The sequence below is a fragment of the Pan paniscus genome, chromosome 4 (assembly GCF_029289425.2).
Source record: "Pan paniscus chromosome 4, NHGRI_mPanPan1-v2.0_pri, whole genome shotgun sequence".
NCBI classification, from domain to species: Eukaryota; Metazoa; Chordata; class Mammalia; order Primates; family Hominidae; genus Pan; species Pan paniscus.
In genome coordinates this window covers 137,477,701-137,489,873 of record NC_073253.2, presented here as the reverse complement: position 1 = coordinate 137,489,873, position 12,173 = coordinate 137,477,701, and positions in this window count along the sequence as shown.

The window sequence follows — 12,173 nt, the reverse complement described above, 5'->3', positions numbered from 1 at the left end:
TACTCCCTTGAGACTCTTCAGCCTTTCACAGCAGAACCTCAGTGCCCCTCACCTGCCATGAGGGTTATAGGTCTATGTGCACACAGACCACAGCCACCATGTGCTCCAGCCCATAAAGACCCTTAGAAAAACACCCGGTGTGCATGCCAATGTCCATGCCAGCAGTGCTTCCCACATGTGCTCCTGGAGCTTCCTGCCCATTCTCAGGGTACCAGTGGAGTGCTGAGTTCTGAGCAGAGGCCAGGAGAATGAGGCCCTGCCAAGCTCTGGACCTCACTCAGCCACCGGAGATCAGGGCAACTGTGCTTGTGTCAGAACTGGTCTAGCCTCAGTCCCTCATTTTCAAAGTGTGCTGGGAAGAATCACCACCTTATTGGAGCCTCAGATCCTCCACCTGGAAAATGGGATGGTGTTATGAACTAAATTGTGTTTCCCCAAACACAATTCATATGCTGAAGCCCTAACCCCCAATGTGACTGTATTTATGGAGATAAGACCCAAAAGGAGGCAGGAGGGGTTAAATGAGGTCATAGGCTATGGTTTTAATCAGATAGGACTGGTGTCCTTATAAGAAGAAGAAGAGACACCAGAGACTCTCTGTCTTGGTGTGTGCACAGAGAAGAAGCCATGTGAGGAAACAGCAAGAAGGTGACCATCTGCAAGCCAAGAAGAGAGGCCCCACCAGAAACCAACCTAGCCAGCACCTTGATCTTGGACTTCTAACCTCCAGAACTGTGAGAGAATAAATTTCTGTTGTTTAAACCACATAGTCTATGGTATTTTCTTATGGCAGCCCAAGTAGCCTCATATAAAGAGGTGGACTGAATCGGCACCCTGTGAAGGAAGAGTGTGCATTAGAGGGGCCCCAGCGACCAGCCACCATGGAAGGCAGGCACAGGGGGGCTGGGAAGATGGGCTCCTGATCCTCCATACCCATATCATTGGAGACAGCATATATCATGGCTAGGGTTTTTATATATATATATATTGGGGTTTAATTACCTTTTTTTTTTTTTAAGAAACTTCTCTTGCTGAATAATTTTTTGAAACCACCGGACTGAAGGATTTCTCATCCCTGTGCTGAAGAATTGTGGAGTCACAGGACTCAGGGACCTGCCCAGATTTAAGGGTCTGTGACTTGGGAGAAATCTTGGTTTCCAATATTAATGGAACATTTAGCCGGAACCAGGCTGCCTTACACGCTTTACACACATTAACCCATTCAATCTTCTCCTAAGCCCTCCAAGATAGGTCTGCTTGTCATCACCATTTTGCGGATGAAGAAACTATGGCTCAGATGGGTTCACTCACTTGCTCAGGGTCACGCAGAGTGAGCTGTTTGATTCTAAAGCCCATGTCTATCCTCCACCATCCTTGAAGAAGGGAGAGGAAGTCACTAGGTAGTCATTCTGTCAGCAAGTATCACCCGCAACCCCATGTAGCCAAAAACCTGCCATATATAGTGAGGAATCTCCTCATACCATCTCAGGATCTCAGGACATAAGTCAAGGGGTTGGTTTCCTAATTCTCCTTGGAATTCTATGTATCTCATAAACATGGGTTCAGATCTGTTGTTCCAACGTATTTTTGCATTTTATGCTACATATTTGGATTAGGACTTTTTAAACACTAAAATGAATTTATATAAAGTGAGTAGATTGTCATTTTGAACTCAGTGTTTCTTAATGTTTTCTTACTGGACCTGCAGGATGAACAATGCCTCATTAAACATTCCAGACATTCAAGAAAGGATGAGTGGAATAAAACTGTCATTATTTGTGGAGGAAGGATTAGCTACATAGAAACCCCAAAATAATATGCAGATACAGCGTTTGAATTAATAAGAGAGGTCTGCAAGATTGCTGGATACAAGAATCATTTGCATTTCTATAGAATTTCTATACATCAGCAACAATCAGTTGCAAAATGTAAATTTCTTATAAAGATGCCCATTTCTAATAGGCACCAAAACATTTTTAAGCACCTAGGAATGAACACCAAGGATTCCCACACACAGAGAAAAGTCTACATAATGACACAGAGATAAGGTGGACATCTGAAAGCCAAGAAGAAAGCCTCAGAAGAAATCAACCCTCCTGGCATATTGTTCTTGGACTTTCAGCCTTTAAGACAGTGAGAAAATAAATTTCCATTTTTTAAAAAGTACTTAGGGGCCAGGCACGGTGGCTCACACCTGTAATCCTCGTACTTAGGAAGGCCAAATTGGATGGATTGCCTGAGCTCAGGAGTTCGAGACCAGCCCAACATGGTGAAACCCTGTCACTACTAAAATACAAAAAGTCAGCTGGGCATGGTGGCGTACACATGTAGTCCCAGCTACTCAGGAGGATGAGGCACAAGAATTTCATGAACCTGGGAGGCAGGGGTTGTAGTGAGCTGAGATTGTACCACTGCACTCCAGCCTAGGTGACAGAGTGAGACTCTGTCTCAAAAAAAAAAAGGACTTGGGAATAAATCTATAAAAGATACACAAAACTGTCTTAGTCCATTTTGTATTCTTATAAAGGAATACCCAGGGCTGGGTAATTTATATATTAAAAAAAAGGCTTATTTGGCTCATGATTCTCATGACTGGAAAGTTCAAGATTGGGCATCTGCATCTGGTAAGGGCTTCAGACTGCTTCCACTTACGGTGGAAGTTGAAGAGGAGCTGGTGTGTGCAGAGTTCGTATGTCGAAAGAGGAAGCAAGAGTGTGAGAGGGGAGGGGGATGCCAGGCTCTTTTTAACAACCAGCTCTTGAGGAAACTAATGAGTGAGAGTGAATGAGTGAGAACTCATTCACTCCTCAGCCACACCTCAAGGAGGGCATTAATCTAGTCATGAGGAACCTGCCCCCATGACACAAACACCTCCCATTAGCCCCTACCTCCAACATCGAGAATCAAATTTCAACATGAGGCTTAGAGGGGTCAAACACCCAGAACTCTTTATGGAAAAATGATCAAGCTCTAAATGCTACTTTTAAAAGTGGGAGGATCACTGAGGAGTTTGAGACCAGCCTGGGCAACACAGCAAGATCCCATCTCTATAAATTTTTTTTTTCAATTAGCCAGATGTGGTGACATGTACCTATAGTCCCAGCTACTTGGGAGGTTGACGGAGGAGGATCACTTGAACCCAGGAGTTCAAGGCTGCAGTGAGTATGATCATTCCACCATACTCCAGCTTGGGTGACAGAGTGAGATCTTGGTTCGGGGGTGGTGGGGGGTGGGTGGCGGGGAAAGCCCTAAATAAATGAAGAGAAACGCAATGTTCTTAGGTAAGAAGATTCAATATCATAACTGTCAATTGCCTTTAACGCAACACCTGTAAAAATCCCAACAGGCTTTTTTTTTTTTTTTTTTTTTTTGAGATGGAGTCTCGCTCTGTGCCCAGGCTGGAGTGCAGTGGCGCGATCTTGGCTCACTGCAAGCTCCACCTCCCGGGTTCACGCCATTCTCCTGCCTCAGCCTCCTGAGTAGCTGGGACTACAGGCCCCTGCCACCACGCCCGGCTAATTTTTTTTTTCATTATTAGTAGAGATGGGGTTTCACCGTGTTAGCCAGGATGGTCTCGATCTCCTGACCTTGTGATCCGCCCGCCTCGGCCTCCCAAAGTGCTGGGATTACAGGCGTGAGCCACAGCGCCCAGCCCCAACAGGCATTTTTAAGAGACTTGAAAAGCTATTTCAAAAATGTATATAGAAGAGAACTGTACAAGAATGTCAAGGCACTTATGAAAAAGAGTAAATTGAGGGGAACCTACCCTACCAGATACCATGACTTAACTTACCATTGAGACTGTAGTAATAAAAATGATGTGGTATTGGAAAGGGATGGACACATAGATCAGTGGACCAGAATAGAGAACCTAGAACAATATCCATGTATATATGGAGACTTGATTTATGACTCAGTGGGCATTTCAGATATTGGGTAAAGCCTGGACTATTTAATAAATGGTGCTGAGACACTTGGTTAATTAAATAGAAAAGAGTGGCCAGCTCAGTAACTCACACCTGTAATCCCAGCACTTTGGGAGGCCAAGGTGGGCGGATCACCTGAGTTCAAGAGTTCAAGACCAGCCTGGCCAACATGGCAAAACCCTGTCTCTACTAAAAATACAAAAAAATTAACTGGGCATGGTGGTGTGAGCCTGTAATCCCAGCCACTCCAGAGTCTGAGGCAAGAGAATCGCTTGAACCCAGGAAGCAAAGGTTGCAGTGAGCCGGGATCCCACCATTGCACTCCAGCCTGGGCAATAGAACAGGACTTCATCTCAAAAATAAATAAATGCAAATAAATAAATAAACAAATAAATAAAATAGAAAAAAGCAAAATTGCCTCATACTATATACCAAAAAATCCATTCTAGGACTTAAATATGAAATGAAAAACTATAAAACCTTTAAAAGGCAACAGAGAGAAATACTGTTATATGCTTAAGAATGGGGAGAATTTTTTAAACAAGAACAGAAGCCCAAACTATAAAGGAAACAATTGATAAATTCAACTACATTTTTAAAAGAGAGAGTAAAAAGATAACTTAGGCCAGGTACGGTGGCTCACGCCTGTAATCCCTTTGGGAGGCCAAGGCGGGCGGATCACCAGGTCAGGAGTTCGAGACCAGCCTGGCCAACATAGGAAAACCCCGTCTCTACTAAAAATACAAAAATTAGCCGGGTGTGGTGGCACGTGCCTGTAGTCCCAGCTATTCGGGAGGCTGAGGCAGGAGAATTGCTTGAACCCTGGAGGTGGAGGTTGCAGTGAGCTGAGACCACACCATTGCACTCCAGCCTGGGTGACAGAGTGAGACTCCATCTCAAAAAAAAAAAAAAAACAAAAAAAGAGATAACTTATTGGGAAAGAGATAACTTATTGGGAAAGGATATTTGGGACATATTTAAATAACAAAGGATTAGTATGGAGAATATATAAAGTATTCCTACAAACCAAAAAGAAAAAGCAAAAATAAATTATAAACATGAGCAAAAGCCTTGAAAAAGCCTTTCAAAGGGGAGGAAATACAAGTGGCTTATTAGCATGTGAAAATATACTTAACCTCATTAGTAATCAGAGAAATACAAATTAAAACCTTGATGAAGCCAGGTGTGGTGCCTCATGCCTGTAATCCCAGCACTTTGGGAGGCCCAGCTAGGAGGACGGTTTGAGGCCAGGAGTTTGAGACCAACCTGGGCAACATAGTGAGACCCCATTTCTACAAAAAATAAAACAAACTATCCAGCTGCAGTAACACGCTCCTATAGTCCCAGCTACTTGGGAGGCTGAAGCAGGAGGATTGCTTGTGCCCAGGTGTTCAAGGGTGCAATGAGCTATATGATCATGCTACTGCATTCCAGCCTGGGTGACACAGACCCTGTCTCAAAAAAAAAAAAAAAAAAAAATTCCTTGAGGAGATACTCTTCCACACTTACCCAACTGACTCCAATCAGAAAGCCAGACAAGGCCAGGTCTTGGAGCAACAAGAACAGGATGTGGAGCAACAGAACTGCTTTCCACCACTAATAGTAGAATAAACTGGTAAAACCACTTTGGAAAAGAGCCTCACCTTAGCTAATAAAGACAAATATGCACATGTTCTACTACCCAGCAATTCCAGTCCTATGTTATGCACTCTAGAAAAACTCCTGCCCAAGGGTACCAGGAGGTATGCACAGATGTTCATGGCAGGGTTTTTCAGCAGGGTCAGGACCAGAAGGAGGAAGAACGGCTCCTAGGGCAAAAAACTTAAGGTGGTACTCCCCTACTCCCCTTCAGGACTGTTGTAGGTTGTGGTCTCTAATATTGCACGCGCAATGTTGATAGCAAGCTGAATGATAGCCCTTCAAAAGTACGTCTGTGTCCCAAAACCTGTGCATGTGACCTTATTTGGATAAAGGGTTTTTGGAGATGTAATGAAGTTAAAGATCTGAAGATGAAATCATTCTGTTTTTTGTTTGTTTGTTTGTTTGTTTTCAGACGGAGTCTCACTCTGTCACCCAGGCTGGAGGGCAGTGGTGTGATCTCGGCTCACTGCAAGCTCCGCCTCCTGGGTTCACGCCATTCTCCTGCCTCAGCCTCCTGAGTAGCTGGAACTACAGGCGCCTGCCACCACGCCTGGCTAATTTTTTGTATTTTTAGTAGAGACGGGGTTTCACCGTGTTAGCCAGGATGGTCTCGATCTCCTGACCTCGTGATCCGCCCGCCTCGGCCTCCCAAAGTGCTGGGATTACAGGCGTAAGCCACCGCGCCCGGCCTGAAATCATTCTGGATAGCCTGGTTGGGTCCTATATTCAATGACAAGTGTCCTTAGAAGAGACACACAGAAGAGGGACACAGGGAGAAGAGGGGAAGGCCATGTGAAGGCCAAGGCCGAGGTTGTAGTCATGCAATCATAAGCCATGGGCCAAGGACACTTGGAGCCACCAGAAGCTAGAAGAGGCAAGGAAAGAGTCTCTGCTAGAGCCTTTGAAGGAGTATGGCCCTGCCAACACCTTGATTACAGACTTCTGGCATCCAGAACTGCGAGAAGAAAAATTTCTGTTGTTTTAAGACACCAAGTTAGCAATAATTTGTTATGGCAGCACTAGGAAACTAGTGTGACTTCCCTCTTCCTCACCCTAGTCCCAGGCCTGTTGCTCAGGATAGTAAAAAAATGAAACAACTCTAATGTCCATCAACAGTGGAATACATGAATAAATTGTGGTGCTATTTATAATGGAATATTTTAGCAGAATGAATGAACTGCAGCTATGTAGATCAGTTAGGATGGGCCTCGAAACCAATGTTGAGTGAAAGAAGCAAATCAGAGAAAACTACAGTGTATGATTCCATGTATACATTTCAAAAATGAGTAAAAGGATACAATGTATTGTTTAGATTTGCATGCACAAATGGTAAAACTATAAAGAAAGCAGGTGATTTATCAACACAAAACAGTGGGTGCTTCTGGGAAGGAGGGACATGTGCTCAGAAAGAGGCACTCGGGGCTTGTAAGGCTGCAGTGTTTAAGCTGGCTACTGGGTGCCGTGGTAGTTCTTGTATTATTCCTCTTTACATTCTATATCTTGCATTTAATATGCTTTTTGATATCTTCAATATAGTTTGTAATGAAAATTAACAAAGAAAGTATAGGCTATGGAAATTAACATGCGTGGTATAGTATGCTGTGTCTCTTCTTAGATGAAAGATCCCATAAGATACGGGCTAGTTAGATTGTGAATCAGCCTGTCAATCAGTCATCTAACACGTATGCACCAAGCTCTGGTACAGTGTGAGGCTCTGGGTTCCATAACGAAGTAACACATTTTAGGGAAGGGTAATGGGAGTGGAGACAAGAGAGAACACACAATGATTTATTTGCAAAATTAATTTTTAAATCCAAAAATGTGTTTAAGGGCCATGACTTACAACATTTTCTGTTACTCAAAGTCTTAAACCTTTCCAGGATTGATACATGAAAACAGTTAAAAGGTGGGAGTTTGAACACATGCATTCCAAAAGCCCGCTAGAGTAAGATGAAGGGAATTAAAAAAACAAAAACAAAAAACCCAGGCCAGGCACAGTGGCTCACGCCTGTAATCCCAGTACTTTCAGAGGCCGAGGCAGGCAGATCACCTGAGGTCAGAAGTTCGAGACCAGCCTAACCAACATGGAGAAACCCCATCTCTACTAAAATACAAAATTAGCCAGGCGTGGTGGCACATGCCTGTAATCCCAGATATTCTGGAGGCTCAGGCAGGAGAATTGCTTGAACCCAGGAGGTGGAGGTTGCAGTGAGCTGAGATTGCACCATTGCACTCCGCCCTGGGCAACAAGAGCGAAACTGTCTCAAAAAAAAAAAAAAAAGACAAAAACCTAGAAGGACAAAGTGAACAGGGGAAGAGACAGCAGCCAAAAAATAAGGAAAACAACATAAACCAACAAAAACCCAACAACAACAACAAAAAGCAGACCCATAAGTAGTAACCAATTTAGCAAACCCAACAAAGCTGGCTCCTAATCCAGCAGTCGGAATGCTGAGCAGCAATGTGATTTGCACTGCAGATCCCTACAGAGGGCTCCAGGATCTACAGCACCAAGGATCTCTAGCAGTGGAGTGTTGGTGGTGGGAGAAGAGAGACAGATCCTCTCATATTGTTTTATATTATCTTATACTCAAAAAAGGGAAGAGAAGCAAAACTAAAGGCAGGTAGCCCAGTGCCTAGGAACCAGATCCGAAACCAGGCCTGGGCCTGCCTGACCTAAGCCTGGTTGTCAAAGATCGACCCCTGACCTAACCGGTTATGTTATCTCTAGATTCCAGACATTGCATGGAAAGGCATTGTAAAAATCCCTGTCCTGTTCTGTTTTGTTCTGATTACCATTCTGATTACTGGTACATGCAGCCTCCAGTCACATACCCGCTGCTTGCTCAATCGATCACGACCCTCTCACGCAGACCCCCTTAGAGTTGTGAGCCCTTAAAAGGGACAGGAATTGCTCACTCGGGGAGCTCGGCTCTTGAGACAGGAGTCTTGCCGATGTTCCCTGCCGAATAAACCACTTCCTTCTTTAACTCGGTGTCTGAGGAGTTTTGTCTGCAGCTTGTCCTGCTACAGTGGAGCTTCCGAGCCCGAAAACGGGCTGTTAGAAGCCAGACTCCACACCCTCCCACTCGCCATGCAGTCCGGTTGCTGCCTCTCCCCAAAAGCTGGCAGAGACAGGCGTTTTATTCTCCGAAGAAGGAACAACAGAGGGTCAACAAGCAGCACAGGTGACTACAGTGGGATTAAGTTTACAGACTGTGTGCTGAGACAGCCCCAGCCCTTTGCCTTCATCTGTCCCCAGAAGGTGGACAGCCAGGCGTCGACCTTCCAGGCGGGAGATTGGAGGATTTTTATGCTTTGAGACACGGAGGAGGCAGAAGAATTAGCTTTTGTGCCTTCCAAACCTGAAATAAAAATCGGAGTGGCCCTGAGCTGCAGTTTCCACACAGAATGGAGTGGCTTCTGGGGTACCGGGAGGCCAGGAGGGAAGAGCTCAGATGATCCGCAGCCCTGCCTAGGGTGGGGGGTGCTCAGGCATCGCTAACCTGTCTCAAAGGGCTTCTCTCCGGCTGTGGGTGCTGTCACTTGGGGTCACAGATCCGCCTGAGTGGTCTGCTCCAGAAGTCAGAAAAGGCCCCAAGTAACTTAGCGTGACTTAAGGCCTCATGACAGAGACCCCATCATGAATCAGAAAAAAAGAGCAGAAATACTCATTAGAAACCCAAGAGAAATTTGGAAAAGATCCAACCCCCCCACCCCCACTCCCTGCTCCAACCCCATTGTCATCGGCTCAAGCCACAAAGCCTTCGGTCCCTGGGGAGCCCCAAGTGCCCTTCTTCCCTGCGGGTACCACACAGTCTGGACAAGAAAGCATTCCTTTCGGTGGGGCCAGGAGGAAGTGGGCCCAGCCCTGCCAGGCAGGAGGGGAAGAAGGATTCCATTCCCATTGTTCTCGCTCAGACTGCCCCACAATGGGCAAAGGAGCAGGAGGAGGGGGGGCCTGGGGGCCTGTCCGACCAGCTGGAGCAGCAGAAGGGGGCCTTCCCACCTCCCTCCTGGGCTCTTGTGTTTTCTCCCTCTCTTCCTCCCTACTCTGGATCTCCCACACCCTCTTCTTCCCCTTACCCGCACCCCCCCACCGCCCCTCAACAGTATCTTCAGTGTGCAGGAAGCTCAGGGCCCAGGGGCCCTGCCCTGATGCCTGTCACCTGTTGCCAGACCCTGCTTGCCCTGCGGAGCTCTGCGGCATTCCTTCTCGCACATCTGTAGCTATGATCCATGCAGTTAAAATCTGAACACATTCCCAACCTTGCAGAGCCCACCCCATGATTCCGAGGACCACAGCCACACTGGGTGGAGTTCGATGACTGATCGACTTCTTCCATTGTGATCATCACCCCCACACACTCACAGGCTGGAAGTGTGATGGCTGAGGTCAAGTGACAAGTGACCAATAATAACCACTTCTTTCACTGCTTTTAACAAATATGTGCCAGGCACTGTTACAGGTGCTGGGGATACAACAGTGAACTAAACAAAGATTTCTCTCTTTAAGTAGCTTATGTTCTAGCAGGCAGATCCTTCCTTGTTTCTCTGCTCTCAACTGTGTGCCAGGTCCGTGTGACAATAAAATGCCTCCTTGGCAGGGGTGTGCAGGAGTAGGGTTTTTGATGCTACCTAAACCTGTCCTCAAGGTCTGCTTCTATCCATCTGCAAACTGTATGACCTTAGGAGAATTTTTCCTTTTTTCCTTTTTTTTTTTTAAATGAGAAAGGGTCTTATTCTGTCACCCAGGCTGTAGTTTAGTGGCGTGAACATAGCTCACTGTTACCTTAAATCCTTGGGCTCAATTGATCCTCTTGCTTCAGCCTCCTGAGTAGCTGGGACTACAGGTGCATGCCACCATACCTGTCTAATTTTATTTATTTTTGTAGAGATAGGGTCTTGCAGTGTTGCCCGGGCTGGTCTTGAACTCCTGGTCTCAAGAGATCCACCCACCTCAGCCTCCCAAAGTGCTAGGATTACAGGCATGAGCTATCGTGTCCACCCAGGAGAATTTTTCCTAGTTTTCTAAGTCTCAGTGTCCTCATCTGTAAGATAGGGTTTGTTACTGAAATAAACATTATTGTTAAAGGTAATGGTAGTGAATTACCACAGGGGTTGTTGTAAGGGCCCAGTGAGAAGATGTGTGTCAAGAGCATCTTGAGTGCTATGGATGTAATAAATAAATGCTCAATAAACATTAGGTATCATCATGAGGTCACTCCTCCTGGGGGAAGCTATCCATAGGAGGGAATTTTCTTTTTTTTCTTTTTCTTCTTTTTTTTTTTTTTTTTTTTGAGACTGAGTCTCACCCTGTCGCCCAAGCCGGAGTGCAGTGGTGCGATCTCGGCTCACTGCAACCTCTGCCTCCCGGGTTCAAGTGATTCTCCTGTCTCGCCCTCTGGAGTAGCTGGGACTACAGGCGCATGCCACCACACCCGGCTGATTTTTTTTTTTTAGTAGAGACGGGGTTTCACCATGTTAGCTAGGATGGGTTAGGAAGGAATTTTCACCCTGGTTTACCTTGTACCTGCAAAAGTTCCACTTGCCTCGACTGCTCCCTTCTCTGTGACATCTTATTGTGAGCCAGCTCCAAAGCCAGAAATACCTTGGGTTGTTTATTTTCCACTTGTGCATATGCTCACCCCAGTGGATGAGCCTCCCCTGAGGCTTACACTCAGGAGCTGTAATTGCAACCTGGCAGCCAATGCACGGAGCCAGAGGACAAGACCCAAATGCAAACAAACTCTCTATATGGTTCAGACTTCTGCAGTCTTCGAGAAAGGACGATCCAGGAAGGTTTTTAATTGTTATCGGGCTATTTAAGAGGAAACAGCGTGCTCTGAGAGGGTCCTTTGTGAGCTACCAAACCAGAAGATGATGCAAGTTTCATCAGTTGTTTCTTAGGTTTATTAGTCCGTTCTCATGCTGCTATACAGATACTACCCAAGACTGGTAATTTATAAAGGAAAGAGGTTTAATGGACTCACAGTTCTGCATGGCTGGGGAGGCCTCCAGAAACTTACAACCATGGCGAAGGCGAAGCAAGCACCTTCTTCACAAGGTGGCAGGAGAGAGAACCACAAAGAAGGAGCTTCCAAACAGTTGCAAAATCATCAGCTCTCTTGAGAACTCACTTACTATTGTGAGCACATCATGGGGGAACCACCTCCATGATCCAATCACTTCCCTCTCTCAACACGTGGGGATTACAATTCAGTATGAGATTTGGGTGGGGACACAGAGCCAAACCATATCAACAGGTGTTGGCACAAAAAGGCAGATTCCGTTGTGGTTCCCAACGGGGAGAACACAAGGGTGTTTGAAATCATTCACTGAGACCGGGCATGGTGGCTCCCGTCTGTAATCCCAGCACTTTGGGAGGCCAAGGCGGGCAGATTCCTTGAGCCCAAGAGTTCGGGACCTGCCTGGGCAACATGGCAAAACCTCATCTCTACCAAAAAAATATAAAAATTGGCCGGGCGTGGTGGCTCACACCTTTAATCTCAGCATTTTGGGAGGCCGAGATAGGCAGATCACCTGAGCTCAGGAGTTTGAGACCAGCCTGGCCAACACGATGAAACCCCATCTCTACTAAAAATA